The 14,207-nt window shown below is 39.7% G+C and overlaps 1 long non-coding RNA gene across 1 annotated transcript; it reads left to right on the top strand.

Moving 5' to 3' along the window:
• The first annotated feature begins 378 nt into the window (after positions 1 to 378).
• LOC135981101 (uncharacterized) lies at positions 379 to 13,986 on the top strand. Its single transcript, XR_010598065.1, has 3 exons — positions 379 to 466; positions 12,504 to 12,565; positions 13,872 to 13,986. It is a non-coding gene; the product is annotated as an uncharacterized LOC135981101 (long non-coding RNA).
• Positions 13,987 to 14,207: the final 221 nt, after the last annotated feature.

Below are 14,207 nucleotides of genomic sequence, written 5' to 3'. Positions count from 1 at the left end.
ATAATGCTGCTGGCTTGAGCTGACACTTCATTGGACTTTGCAGCCTTGCTCTAAATACTCATGGGCTTGCTACGTAAAGAACTATTTATCTATGACAAAAGCTGGGTCTACATCATATTTGTTTTTGCTTCCCACATGGCTATGTTCATAATGTTCACAGAATGTATCCTTTGGTTATGACAGCCACCATGTCTGAACCCATTTTAAAAGAAATTAGATAGGTCTTAGCCCAGGGCTGCAGAACCTTTTTGTCCTTAATGTGTATTAATTTAATTATATATATTTTTTTGCTTGAACAAATGCAAAAAATAAAGTTGTTTTGATTGCAACTTTGCCCTTGCTGTTTCCTGTTTGCAGGAGAAGTTTGTTAATAGGGAAGAAAAATCCGAAGGGAACACATCTCCATTTCATGTTTAACTGTGCTTCCTTTCCATTGGGTCAAGATATGACTGAAATTCTTCAAAATGTAAGTAAGATTGTTTTTAATAACAACAATAGTACAGTTATTTTTGTTGTTACATTTCTATGGTTTAAGCATTCCCAGTCTTCTACAATTTATGCTGCAAATATTCTTAATTGGGCAAAGAAACCCCTGATGTTTTAGAAATTACAGTCCATCTAAAGAACTCTGGAATTCCCAGCATTTCACTCTCAGTATTGTGTGGGATTTCACTCTCTTTACTTTGCCTTAATATAGTTTCCCCTACATATATTATTTTGCAAACTTCAAAGGTAACTCAAGGTTCTCTTATAAAGGGGGAGGTAGTGGCTAGGACTGGACCTGGATTCAGGAAACTTTGGTTCTAATCCTGACTCTGCCTCTGAGCTGTTGGGTGACAAGCCAGTTCATCTCTCTGTGGCTTCAGTTTCCTCATGTATAAAAAGAGAATCATGATCCTTACCTCCTTGGTAAAGCACTTTAGGAATATACACGTGAAAGGTGCTATATAGGAACCAGGTATGCTTATTATATACTGTATATAAAGCTTCTGTTAGTAGGTTGTACACAATAACTTGTAGTGGTAGTTTATATGCTCCCCTGCTTTACTATACAGGAAGAACAGGCTGCTGCCTACCAAAGCAACACTTTCCATGACTTTAAAGTGTAATAGACTACGGGTGGGAAAAGGTGGATATTTCCAATTTGGTTAGAGCAACAAAATCCCTTCAGCCAGCAATGGTGGTAACCCATGTTATCTTCCCTTCTGGCGCAATGTGTTTTGTCATGCTGGTGTTGGGTAACCAGAACCCATTGTTTCTCTAAACAACATTAACAATGAACTGGGAAGTGTTACTGTCCATATTAAAAAGAAGAACAGGAGTACTTGTGGCACCTTAGAGACTAACAAATTTATTAGAGCATAAGCTTTCGTGGACTACAGCCCACTTCTTCGGATTCTATATGCATCCGAAGAAGTGGGCTGTAGTCCACGAAAGATTATGCTCTAATAAATTTGTTAGTCTCTAAGGTGCCACAAGTACTCCTGTTCTTCTTTTTGCGGATACAGACTAACACGGCTGCTACTCTGAAAACTGTCCATATTGTCACAAGAACATGGGAAGGTGGGAAGATATGCAGGAGGGGCTGGAAGCTCTGCAAAGGCAGCCTCAACACTGCGAAATGGGGTGGCTGCATTTACAGATTTTGACACCTTTTGTCTGTTGACATCAAAACAGCGCCTTCTTCCCTTCTGGGGAACTCAGCCAAAGCCCATTGCCATCAGGGGGAGTCTTTCCATCCACTGCAGTGGTCTTTGAATTAGGCCCCTCCTTAAGAATGGATCTAATGATTTGGAAGTGTCATTGCTGATATTTTATACCATGACTGAAGTGGAATGCAACTGCACCTCCAGAGTTTCAATCATTCAGACAGCAGTAAAATGAAAGACAAACTAGAGAATAATTGGTAGAAAAGCCAAACTCTTTATATTTCAGTAACTGCTCAACCATTGAAAGTGAGGAGAAAATGCTGCCAGACACATGAAGATCTCTGTGTCCATAGATATCTGCATACTGTACAATAGTCTAGGCCCTTACAAGAGGCAAAATTCCCCATTATGATTCCCATTTATAAACAGTCTCCATTGAGTCTCAGCCATGTTCTCGTTATAATAAACAATAGAAAATAGAAGCATACCCCCGGTATACAGGTGCAGGAAAGCAGTTACAATTGCCTGCCAAAATTAGCTGTGCACCTAGTGAATGGGGGAGACTATGGAAGTGAAGGCATTTGTTTCAGGTGAGTGAGAGAAGCTCATTAGTGGGGTAGTTTGTTAGGTTGACGCATCCATCACGCCTTCTTTATCCTACACATATTCCAGCAAGTAGATAACTACTATCTATTTTGTCCTAAATTTACACACATATATTAAAACAATTCCTAGTAGTGTCACTGGACCTTGTACATTATGAGGTTGACTTCAGGCGGCTTCCGTTGACCTAAGTTTGTAATGTAGACCAGGCCTTAGTGATTTTAAGTGCCTTTTCATGAAATTTCTTTTTCACAAAAAGAAAAGCTCAACATAGTAACTGAATGGAGATAAACCTGCTTAACAAGGTTGCTCACCACTCAGGACAGTTCCCCCTTCTCTTATCTCGGCTACCTGCAATGACATTAGCAGGCTGTAGGGAGGATTTACAGGCCTTCAAACAGCATGACTCATGTCTCATTCCTTCTGCCTTCCCCCAACAAATTCCCTTCTGTCTCACTTCATGGGCTCTGTAGTTTTCCATTTCCATCTTCTCCAATGCTTTTCTGGCTTGTTTAGGGTTTTTATTATTATTATTATTATTATTATTTATTTAAATGGCTCTTTGCTTCCTGGCAGGCTGGGAGTAAAGAATTATTCTGAGGCAAGAAAATGTATTTGGGAGTGGCAGGGATGCTGCAACCCCCTTTTGCCAAGCCAGTGTGGAGAAGGGGTGGGTCCATATTGAGCACTACTGAACAGGAGAATCCTCCAATTTAGATCTCCCCATATGCATAATTAATTCACCAAATCCACTGTTTTGATCAACCAAACTAAAGTTGGGCACTTGCCCAAAGCTCATTGCTTTTCTGGTTTTCAGAGCCAGCGTTTTTGTTTGGGCCCATCTCTAAAACAGACATATTAAATGAGTAGAATCTTTTTCTGATCATAGACTCACCATCCCATGTGGGACTGTTAAGGCAAAAATATTATCATTGCTTCATTATTGCAAAGCTCCCTTCAACTGATAAAGTTACCTACTACCTGATTATCCACTCACTGAATGGAAGTATCTGTCTTTCTTTGGACTTTGGTTCTCTAATGCATCTTTACAGAGATGTCTCACTTTCCCAGTTTCTTATACTTACTAGTGTTGAATTTCCAAGTACCTCTTCCTATATATCATGTAACAGAGTGCCACACTCCTAGGGCTTTGGGCTTTTTTTAAAATTACATTTTACACATCAGTAAACTTGTAATGTAGGAACTGCTTTCTTAGTGTTATTTATATCCCTGTGTTGCAAAAGGATTTGTCAGGGAATAATATGAATGTTATTTATCAGACAGCTCAGCTTTATTGACTGTTACATTTCACATCCTTCAGTACTCTTTGGCAAAGAAGTAAATAACAGTGCTATTAACCTCTAACACCAATATAAAAATAGGCAGTTATTAAGGGGTAAATATTACTTTGATGATTATTGCCCCAGTCTGCTTTCTCTGTGATAAATAAGATCCCTTTGTGGGTCTGCACAATCCCAAATTGTATTAAGTTACGAACAGCTATTTTGACCACTTGAGCTAAGTTGTTTCTGGTACCTTGTACATCAAAAAGGGAATATTTCACAGTCTGGCTGCCTGGCTGGATAAGACTGAAATCAGGTAAGAAAACAATAGGAATCATGCAAATTAAACCAATGTGCTCGTGGTTGTCTTAACAGCTCACTGCATTGTATCAATGGCTGCTTTTTGTAATCTTTAATAGTCTCAAATAAATACCATATAGTCTTAGTAAGGACCCAATCCTGTTCCTATTAAAACTGATGACAAAACTCCCAGTTAGTTTGATGGGCATAAGGGATAAGGCCTAAACCGTCTCTTTCAGTGGGAGTTAAGGGCTCTCAGAACCAGACCGGGGGTGTTCAGCACCTTGCAGGATCAAGGCCTTTGCAGGCAATTCTGTAAATTCCCTAGAGTAGCAATATTTCATTTCATAGACAAGGAAAACCAATATAAGTGGCATTTCTGTTACTATGGTGATTGTCGCTGCAAGAATCATTAGGGTTTGTTCCTCTAGAGAACCCAATACCTTCTGTCACTGAATGTTATTATCCTTATCAGACCTGGTCTGCTTTACTTTAAAACATTAAATTGTTAATAACATAAATGTATTTTAAAATAGCTAGTAAATAAAATATTTTGTTTAAAAATATACTTTTCTAAATAATTAGAATAAATCAACTAAGGAGTCAGGGTTTTAAAGTGGGAGCATACTTTTTGGTGTCCCTCAGATATGCAGTTGGTTTTTTTCTTATTCCCTAGCATTGACTATGCTACATAAGACATCATTGCTGAATCAGACACATTAGTTTTTCAGACCATACAGCATGTTGGATTTCTTCCTACAATGTATTTTCATTTTGGTAGATATTTTTATCCTTTTAATTTCATTCTTCAAGTCATTGGTGATGGTGACACTTATCTTCGTGCAGTCTAAAAACCAATGCCTGCGTGTCCCCATGAATCACTGTGGTAGGGGGATCCCCATTCTTTCAGTAACTCGTGACAAGGTGCAAGCAATAATCAGTCCTAAGTCTGCAGCTAAAGGACCCAGTGTATATCAGGATGCGTACCATCAGCTCTATGAAAGCCGTCTTGAATCTATATGGTGACTTTTTACTCATATCCTTCCCTGATGGCTCAGCAATGGTGCTGAGGCTTTTGGGTCTGAGAGCAACAACCTCGTGCACTATGTAGTCTATGGGATAAGAGTAGTCCTTGGCTACATTGGTAAGCAAGGCTGGGGAAGCAAATATGACATAGGGAACCTCTTTGCCTTGTGCAAATGGCAGGATGGGATTTTGCCAGAGTGCTCAAATGAGCATTAGGCTCATAGGCTCATAGAATCATAGAATATCAGGGTTGGAAGGGACCTCAAGAGGTCATCTAGTCCAACCCCCTGCTCAAAGCAGGACCAATTCCCAACTAAATCATCCCAGCCAGGGCTTTGTCAAGCCGGGCCTTAAAAACCTCCAAGGAAGGAGACTCCACCACCTCCCTAGGTAACACATTCCAGTGTTTCACCACCCTCCTAGTGAAATAGTTTTTCCTAATATCCAACCTGGACCTCCCCCACTGCAACTTGAGATCATTGCTCCTTGTTCTGTCATCTGCCACCACTGAGAACAGCCGAGCTCCATCCTCTTTGGAACCCCCCTTCAGGTAGTTGAAGGCTGCTATCAAATCCCCCCTCATTCTTCTCTTCTGGAGACTAAACAATCCCAGTTCCCAGTTCATGATCCAGTACTCAGTGAAATCAGTGGAGTCATTTGCTTGATTTCTGTGGTAGCTGAATTGAGCTGTAAGATCAACCCCACTGACTAACACTGTGGCCAGTGTACTATGAATGGTCTATGCTTTAGAGGGATGTCTAGCCTTTCCATCATAATAGCACATATGTTGGAGTAAACAGCAAACTTCAGCCAGCAGATGGGAAAGGGTGCACTCTGCTCCTGCTCATAGGAGCAACCAAATGTACCCTGGCTTATTGTGTGGAATCCTGATGTGGTCCGTGGGACCCTGGAGCAGGAAATGCACTGGGAAGTATCTGTGATTCCTGACACTGTACTGATTAGAGCTTGATTTGGCCCTCCCTGTTATAAGGAGAACGAGGTGGCAGTTAAAGATCTTGTGAGATTTTTTAAAAGAGTTGGGGATATTGTTACTAGCATGGCCCAAAATTGCCTCTTAATAAAATCACTTACAGTCAACTTCTGCTCTCAGTTACACTGCTATAAAGCTGAAGTAAATGGACACTGGTCATAATTACCCCACCCTCACAATTCAAACAAGTCATTTGAAAAAAAAAGGAGGAAGGGCAGGGGAACTAGATTGAAGCCTTTGAAAGCAAAATTGTAGGATAAAGAAAACGTTTTTAGGGGGACCCTTTATATTTGACCCAACTTACTGAATCATTGCAGTGAGGATGAGGAACTTTAGTACATGTCGTTAATACATGCACACTAATTATGTGCCTTCGGATCAGATAAAAGCAGATGGAAAAAGAAAACAAACTTTGAAAGAGCAGCAGCTAAAGCATCTTGTTCTCTGTACGCACACTTGCTTAATGAGGCTATATCTATTATGAGTTTACTTGCTGCAAATCCAAACTTCTTCCTTTCCAAAAAAAAGATTAGTCACAATTAATAAGAACAACGTATGTAGTTTATATTCTTATTGAGCCAGCCTGACCCAGAGAGGGCATTTTGCAGATTCATTGTTTTACTGATTAATTATAAGTTAACCAAACCTATTCTGTACTGTAGCCTCTCAGTGATTCAGAGTTTAATATATATACAGTTTTTAAACCATTAAGCAGATTTTTTTTTACATGTTGAACTTTTCAACCTCGCCTAGTAAATAGGCAGGAATTAAATATCCCGGGAGATTTGCAGTGGAAGGAGATCGGAGAGAGACAGGCACTATTTTAAAATTTAATTTAAATGATTTTTATATGCAAACAGGAGGATGGTAATACTGTGGGCTGCATCTTTAAAAAAAACATAAGAGATGTTGTCTGAATAATTTGGATACTTATGGAAATGAGGTAGGGCACTGATCCAGATATTTCTTTTGGGTGTAGGGTTGTACCTGTATCATGTGCCATATGTACACACGTACATAGGTCATAAACCAATATTTTTGTTGTAAATAAGATAATGAGTAAAACTCACAATGAAGAATTTGGAAGGGCAAGAAGACTTTATTTTCACTACATTCCTATACGCTGAAGAAAGAGAGGGGAGATTTTTCTTCTTTCTTTTTAGCTTTTATCAAGAGTCCCTAATCCCAGTTCCCATATCTACACTTAGAGTGCTCAGTGCTTTTTCTCTTGTACTTATCAATTGTGATTCCTTTGTTTTTAACACCTTGCACAGTTAGAAGGGGAAGAACTAATAGATATTGCTGAGTGAATTATTATGCATGTGTGCAGCTATAATACAGTGAGTGGCAGGGAATTGCAAAAGGTCACATGTGGGAACAAATGCCAAATTCATCTCTGGGAGTCGGTCTTTACTGACCTCACAAATCAGTGACGTTCTTTTGAAGCTCTGAAACTCACATTCCTGCATGATGGCTTTTTGGCCTACAGGAAAGAAGCTGGTGAAGTCTAGTGTCATATGGACTAATTTTGTGGACTCATCAAGTTTTAACCTCTGTTTTGGAAATGGTACTAAAGACATTTTGTCTACAGTTGTCTATACAGCTGCACCCACTGCCAACACCTGTTGTCAACACTGGGTCATTTTTGTAGTGTAGGCCAGGCCAAAAAGAGTAAGTCTGAAAGCAGTGAGAAATCTAGAGGGGGAAAAAAAGGAATGTGTGACAGGCAGAGGAAGGAATAGAGTTCAGAGAGAAGCTACATGGAAACTTTTTCAAACACTGCAGTTCCATTTTTGAGCAAGAGTGATCCTTGAGAGAACATCACAACATAGCTCCACACACTTCACTGGCTCCCCGTTAGATCCTAGATACATGGTAGGGTCCTAGACCTGCTGTTTAAGACCCTTTATCATCATCCTTGAATGCAGACATCAGATCTCATTGTCCAGGTTCCATTACCGTAGGATAACCTCTGTATCAAGGGAGGCTAGGCATTGTAATCTGCCCTTCAGATGTCGAGTTGGGCACTCCTCCACCACATGAGTTATTGTCTGCAATGCTGCTCCACAGTCAGTGTGAAGAGGAAACCAGGACAAGCTGGTACATGTTTGTGGCAACTCTAGATTAGCTAGCAAGTAGAATATTGAGCCAGGTCCAGGATCTAAAATCAAGTGAAGAAGGAAGCAGGAGCAGCAATGGACTACTGAATTTACTTAGTGTGTTAGACTCTCTTCCCCACCAATGATTCCACTCTATAAGAACATGGTTTTCAGCTCCCTGCTGGTGCTGATCATCCATGCCTGGTAACGGGCCAGTACTGCTCTTATCCAGGAGTTCATGAGCTGCCATAGAAAAGGGGTGTTGAGAGATCAGCCATGGTGTTACATCCTGGTCTACAGGAGTGGGAGTCCTCCCCTCGATACAAGCAGACCTTCAAGTTGGCACTGTGTGTTTTTCCTATCTGAAAATGGAGCATTGGTCAACCGGAGCTATAATAGGTTGGTTTCATCTGTTACAATTTTTCAGGCAGACTCAACAGGAATGGCATCTCACTGGAGGTCTGGCAGAGCTGTGTGTACTAGCACATGCAATCTGGAAGTTGGTATATAACTCGAACAGCCACTAATAATGTTGGGGCTGAATTCAGCTCCATGTCAGCAAGCTGAGTGTGGTGGCTGTACCCTGAGACCACAAAGCAGTATTCAGAGGAGCGAACAAGAGGGCCATTATGGATGTTTGAAGGAACAAAGGGTTTGCTCCCCAGGAGTTCCTGATAGTTTATGTAACAAGGGAGTAAGGGAAGAGATCTTCATTTACAGATGTTCCAGGTGAGGCCAGTCTGTCAGGGTACAGTCAAGCTTTACTCCCAAGAAAGGACCTTTATGAAGTCAAGGCATGCTTTTTTAGAGCCTGATTATCCATCTTCAACCTACTGAGACAGAGGTGCTTAGGGGGAACGTTGCAACTCAGGGATATTAGGGTGAAAGTCTCAGGAATACAGGGAGGAGCATTCTTAGTGGAAGACTGAATAAGTTCAAGCCTGACTGTTTTCATAGCAAGTTGCCAAAACCAGCTCTTGACCAAGACCTTCATTCAATAATGACAGCTGAAGAATGGTCTTGTAGCTGTATGGAGTTTTATTTGATAGCGGTCTGGATACCTGACTCATCTTCATATCTGTCTTGATTCTTCATGGTCAGAATAATGAGAGGGAAGAGGCAGAAGAAGAAGGGGGAAGGAAAGAAAAAAAAACTGGCTGAAGCAAGGAAATGGAGGAGAGTAGAAACTTAATGGATCATTCAATTAAATGCTTAATTTTGTATCTGGGGATCTGTCTATGATGGTGATTCAGAAATGTCATGGAATAGGTCAAATAGCAAAAGAGGAATCAAAAGACCTGGCTAAAGTACTAAGTTATAGAGAAAGTGGCCACAGAGTTACCTGGAAAGGGTAAGAACCTTTCATGGAGGGAATTTAACCCCCTAGCAATTCATCCAGCTAAAGAGGATGCATACATTTTAAATTACCACCTTATCCAGCACACTCCACTATGTCAAGTAATGCATTTTCTCACACATTTTATTGTATTATGAATAATTTCTCTCTAAAACTTCCCAAAGCATGGCTCTAAAAATGTTTTATTCGAAGACAGCAACAACACAGTTCTAAGTACCAAAAATATTTCATAATTATCCCATCTTTCTCTCTGGGAAGGAATATGGTATATTGACACAGACAATCCATCTAATGAAGAATAATTGAGAAGAATACTACTTTGATTCCAATCTTATTCTCTATGCAATGTTTTATCACTACATCTACATGATATAGCCACAGCTTCACTTGGGAGATACTCAAATGTTGATTGCACTGATACAGTCTACTTAATCTTCAAAACTTTGCATACCATTTTTCCAGTGTGTCACTTATGATAAGAAAATGTTTTTAGACAGCTCCTTGTAATTTTTAAAGTTTGCATTTATCTGAATCAATATAGAAAGGTAACCAGAAATGCAATAAAAATCTATCATTTATATCTTTTCACATTTAAATATATTATCCATACCTAAATTAGACATTTATTAAGATCAAGATATTTATTTCATACTCAGGATTTTTAAAGTCTGCAGGATCAGCAGTATGGAAAATAGCACTTTTTGCAATTGTTACATTAAACTGTAGGTTAAACTGAGCATAAAGGCAAAGGCATGACTGTGATTCACAACTACACTAAGTCTTGTTTCTGTTATCCTGCTCTGTGGCTTAAGGGCCTGATCCAACACCCACTGGAGCCAAGGGAGTCTTTTAATTGACTTGAAAGGATATAGAATAAGACCCTTCATGTCTGTTGTCTGCAACATGCATTATAGTTACATTTGCTAGAACCAATGTAGTTTAGTTTGAATCACTATTATAATTTGCTATTTTCAGGGACCTGTAACTCTTTGATACAAATTCCTTTCAGGGTGGGAACTCAGCATATGGTCTTGTCCCCTGTTAAAGTTTGTTTATTTAATTAAGAAATGTTTCCACTATTTTTTTTTCATGTTATAGGGAACTAAGAGAAAGTTATACATTTAGATCGCTCTCCAGCTGTAATTCCTATACAGTTGAGAAATAGATTGCCATAGAAAATATCTTTTGACAAATCAACAATGTAGACTAATCAATTTGGTTTTGTAAATTACATTAATTACTCTGTTTCTCTTCCCTCTGAAAGTTGTGGACATAGGTGTAGTTACTGTGACTAGGTTCAAAGGACCTCTTTTTTTTTTTTTCTTCCAGCTAGCAGGGTGTTAGAACTGTGCTTAAACCCCAGACACAGCTGAGTTACTCCTCGGGGAATTCTGCACCTAAAAACTCTGTGCATACTATTTTAAAATTCTGCAAAACTCTGCATATTTTATTTGTCCAAATAACACAATATAATCACACCAGTTTCAGTTATTTTAGTAATTTATTGCAAAATACCTGTCAGCAAGTATGTCTGTAACAATACAGCCAACAAAAAAGATTCCCCCAGGAGTAGAGAGTTAAAGAAACCCCTACGACAACCCAGTCGCTGTTTCTCTGTTATGCTTTTGTTGGGCGCCTCAGTCTGGGTGTGTCGCACATGCCAGCTGGGCGCACCTTGGAGGAAAATTCTGCCCCTCTGGACTTTTAGTAGTTTTTTTCAATTCTTGTTTTTTTGCCCTTCCCCCATAGGGTTACCATATAGAGTTTCCCAAATAGAGGATACTGATGGGGAGGGAAGGGGAGCTGAGGGGGTACAGTTGGTAGGCACTGTAGAGGGTCTCTGGGGGTGCTGTAGAGGTGTGTGTGTACTGGGAGGGGACATTTGGGGGAACTGTATGGGGTGTATGTACTGGGAGCAGGTATCTGGGGGATGCTATAGGGGTGTGTGTGTACTGGGAGAGGGTATCTGGGGGGTGCTGTGGGGGTATATGTGTGTACTGGAAGGGGGCATGTGAGGGATGCTGGAGGGGCTATTTGGAAGTGCTGGAGGGGTCTGTGTGTTCTGGGAGAGAGTGTTTGGGGGGTGCATTGCAAACTGGTGCAGAATCCCCCCAGGAGTACAAAGTGGAATAATGTGCAGAGGATTGAAACAGGTTCTTAGAGGAAACATAGGACTCTCTCTTTTGGTAATCAGAAGGGGAGAATGACTTCAAGAAAGTAGGGCCTCAATGCTTGGGTCTGGCCAAGTTCTGCTCAGTGCAGGACCCAAAAGGAGATGGATGACAAGATGGCTTTCCTTCAGCTTTGTTTTCTCCTGATCCTGGGATGTGGTAGGGACCAAACTGGTACTTAGCATAAGCTAATCCAACCTCAAGACTTCCCCCTAACCTTCAAACACAGTGAGAAATCTCAGTTGGCCAAGTGAGGCCAAATAACATTCCCTTTGTGCCAGATAGGTTGAGAATCTGGCCCGCATATATTACAGTTGTTCTTACATAAGAAATACATGCTGTATTCTTTCTTGTCTTACTGAAGTTGACATAAACATATAAAAAGAACAGTGCAAAGTTGCTTGCCCAGATTAAAGCTGTTGGAGTATGACTCCTTTTGAAAAAAACATTCTGCTCTTTCAGAGTGTTGGTATCCACTCTATATTCTGCTTTCTCCTAGAAAATAAATCTTTCCATTTTGTTTAACAAATCACCAAAAAGACGTTCACTGAAGAGCATAGCCTGTGTTCCTACTAGCTTAACTATTGTATATATGAAATTTCATAACAAGATAATTGCTCTTTGTCTCTCCTCTTGTCCCAGGAAAATGCTGTACATGGTATTTTAAATTTGGACTTGTAAAGCTAATAACATCAGGTTTTATATCTCTCCGTACCTACCCACTTGTATCTGTGTAGAGAGTTCAATTATGTAGTAGCTTTCCATCCTTTAAATAGGGATGGCTGTTCTTACTCTATTGGCTACACATTTGATATGCAGGCTAAATTAGGTCTTTTTCTAGTGCTGTCATTATTGTTAGGCTGTGAGTTTTCAGCAAGAAAAGGTTAATGAGAAAAACATCAGAAAGTTGCAGATTAACGTGTTTTTTGTCAAAATAAACCTTTCTTTCTTTCTTTCTTTCTTTCTTTCTTTCTTTCTTTCTTTCTTTCTTTCTTTCTTTCTTTCTTTCTTTCAACTATAACAGGGACACAAAAATCTCAAAATGAGAACTTTCTGCTGAGTTTATTTACTGCTTAACCAGTTGAGGTACGTATTTAACCTTTTATTAAGGTTTGAAACTCCTTTTTCATATTTTATAACCCCAGAGACACTTCCTCTGATCTCAGTTTCCCATCAGCTGCCCCTCACATATGTAATAGTGTAACAGTAAAAACAAACAAGCCATAAACAAGCACAGCCTACCACAAACTAGAACACAGCTATTGTTATGACATCTTTTATCATTTACTTGCAACGTCATAACTTCTGGTGCCATAATGTGGTATGCATCAATGTTGGATAAACCAGTTGTGAACGTCTGAGATGTAGCAATTGAGAAGATGACAAGCATCAGAAGGGGACACTTATGAGAAGTCATTGTCACTATTGATTACTCAGAGAGAAAACAATGAGGGGGACTTAGAAGTCAGCAAGTCAGCCTTGCTATATTCCAAAGTGCCAACAAATTGGTGTCTTGAATAAAGTAGAAGAATTTAGCACCAAGCCACCACTAATTTCATTATGATTCAACAAAATGAAAACGCCACCAAAACGTTTTTGCAAAACCTGGATTCCCTGATGTATCTCTGCTTTCTACTGAATGAGTTCCTACTAGTTGTTACTCTTGTATATGATAGTGCCAGATTTTCAGAAGTTAGACTTTTAAATGCTGTTCTTCTCTTGCTAGTAACTGTGAAAAGGGCATTGTGTGGTTCTGTGTTCTTTGTTGTTTCTCATAGAGTCCCAGCAGGTTCTTTCCTTCTCATGTATCATCATCAGTAATATAAATTCTGCAGATCAAATTCTACCTTCAGATATGCCCAGTGAGGACCATGCATGAAATAAGAACCCAGCTTGACTCTCAGATCCCAGGTTATATTTGCAGAACTGCCTGTTAGAAGAAATATATTTTTCTTATGAACTGAGCAAATATGATATGGAATAAGTGAGATGAAATGGGACCCTGCCTTGCCAGTGTACAGTCACTTTTTCAAAGCAGTACTATACTTTGAGTAGTGTTGGACCCAAGTCCAGACCTCAGAATTCACATCTTGAGCTTGTCTCTATAAAAAGCCAAATCAGAACACTCTGCAATTTCGTTAAATTCCAATCTGGATTACAATTCAATGTAATGACACTTTAAATGCATAACAATCTGTACAAATGTCAAAATGTAGGATCCCCCAGATGTCTGCCAAGGGTGGATACTGCCCACTCAGCCTGGATAGGCTGGACAGGATAGGATTGCAAACCCCAAATGTGGAAATATTTGCATCGGTTTCTCTCCACCATAGAGGCCCAAGTATCCTCTTCCTCTGTCTTTAAACCTGTATAACGTCATTGACTTCAACAGGGTTCTTCCAGATTTACACCAGTGCAAGTGAGAGGAGAATCAGACACACAAAGTTCAGATCTACAGCATAGCTCCAGGATTTTAATTCAAGCAGAACTGTAACAGAGTACATGCACAGGTAAATGCATGTACAAACTTCACATTTCTGCATGCATTTAGAGTTGTCTGTTTACTTGTGCAAACTTATCTTAGTGTTCTTATTTTGAAAGTTTAGTCATATTTTTACCATTTGCCCTACTGTAACCTGTTTAGTGTTGTTTTCCCAATTTAGGAACCTGTAAAAAAAGAGATTTTTTTTAAAAAAAGTATAAGCAAAAGACTGAAAAAAGAGTAAGA

Source organism: Chrysemys picta, chromosome 2 (genome assembly GCF_011386835.1).
Source record: "Chrysemys picta bellii isolate R12L10 chromosome 2, ASM1138683v2, whole genome shotgun sequence".
Classification (NCBI taxonomy): Eukaryota; Metazoa; Chordata; order Testudines; family Emydidae; genus Chrysemys; species Chrysemys picta.
Note: the sequence above shows the minus strand (reverse complement) of the source record. Positions and strands in the feature narration are given on the sequence as shown.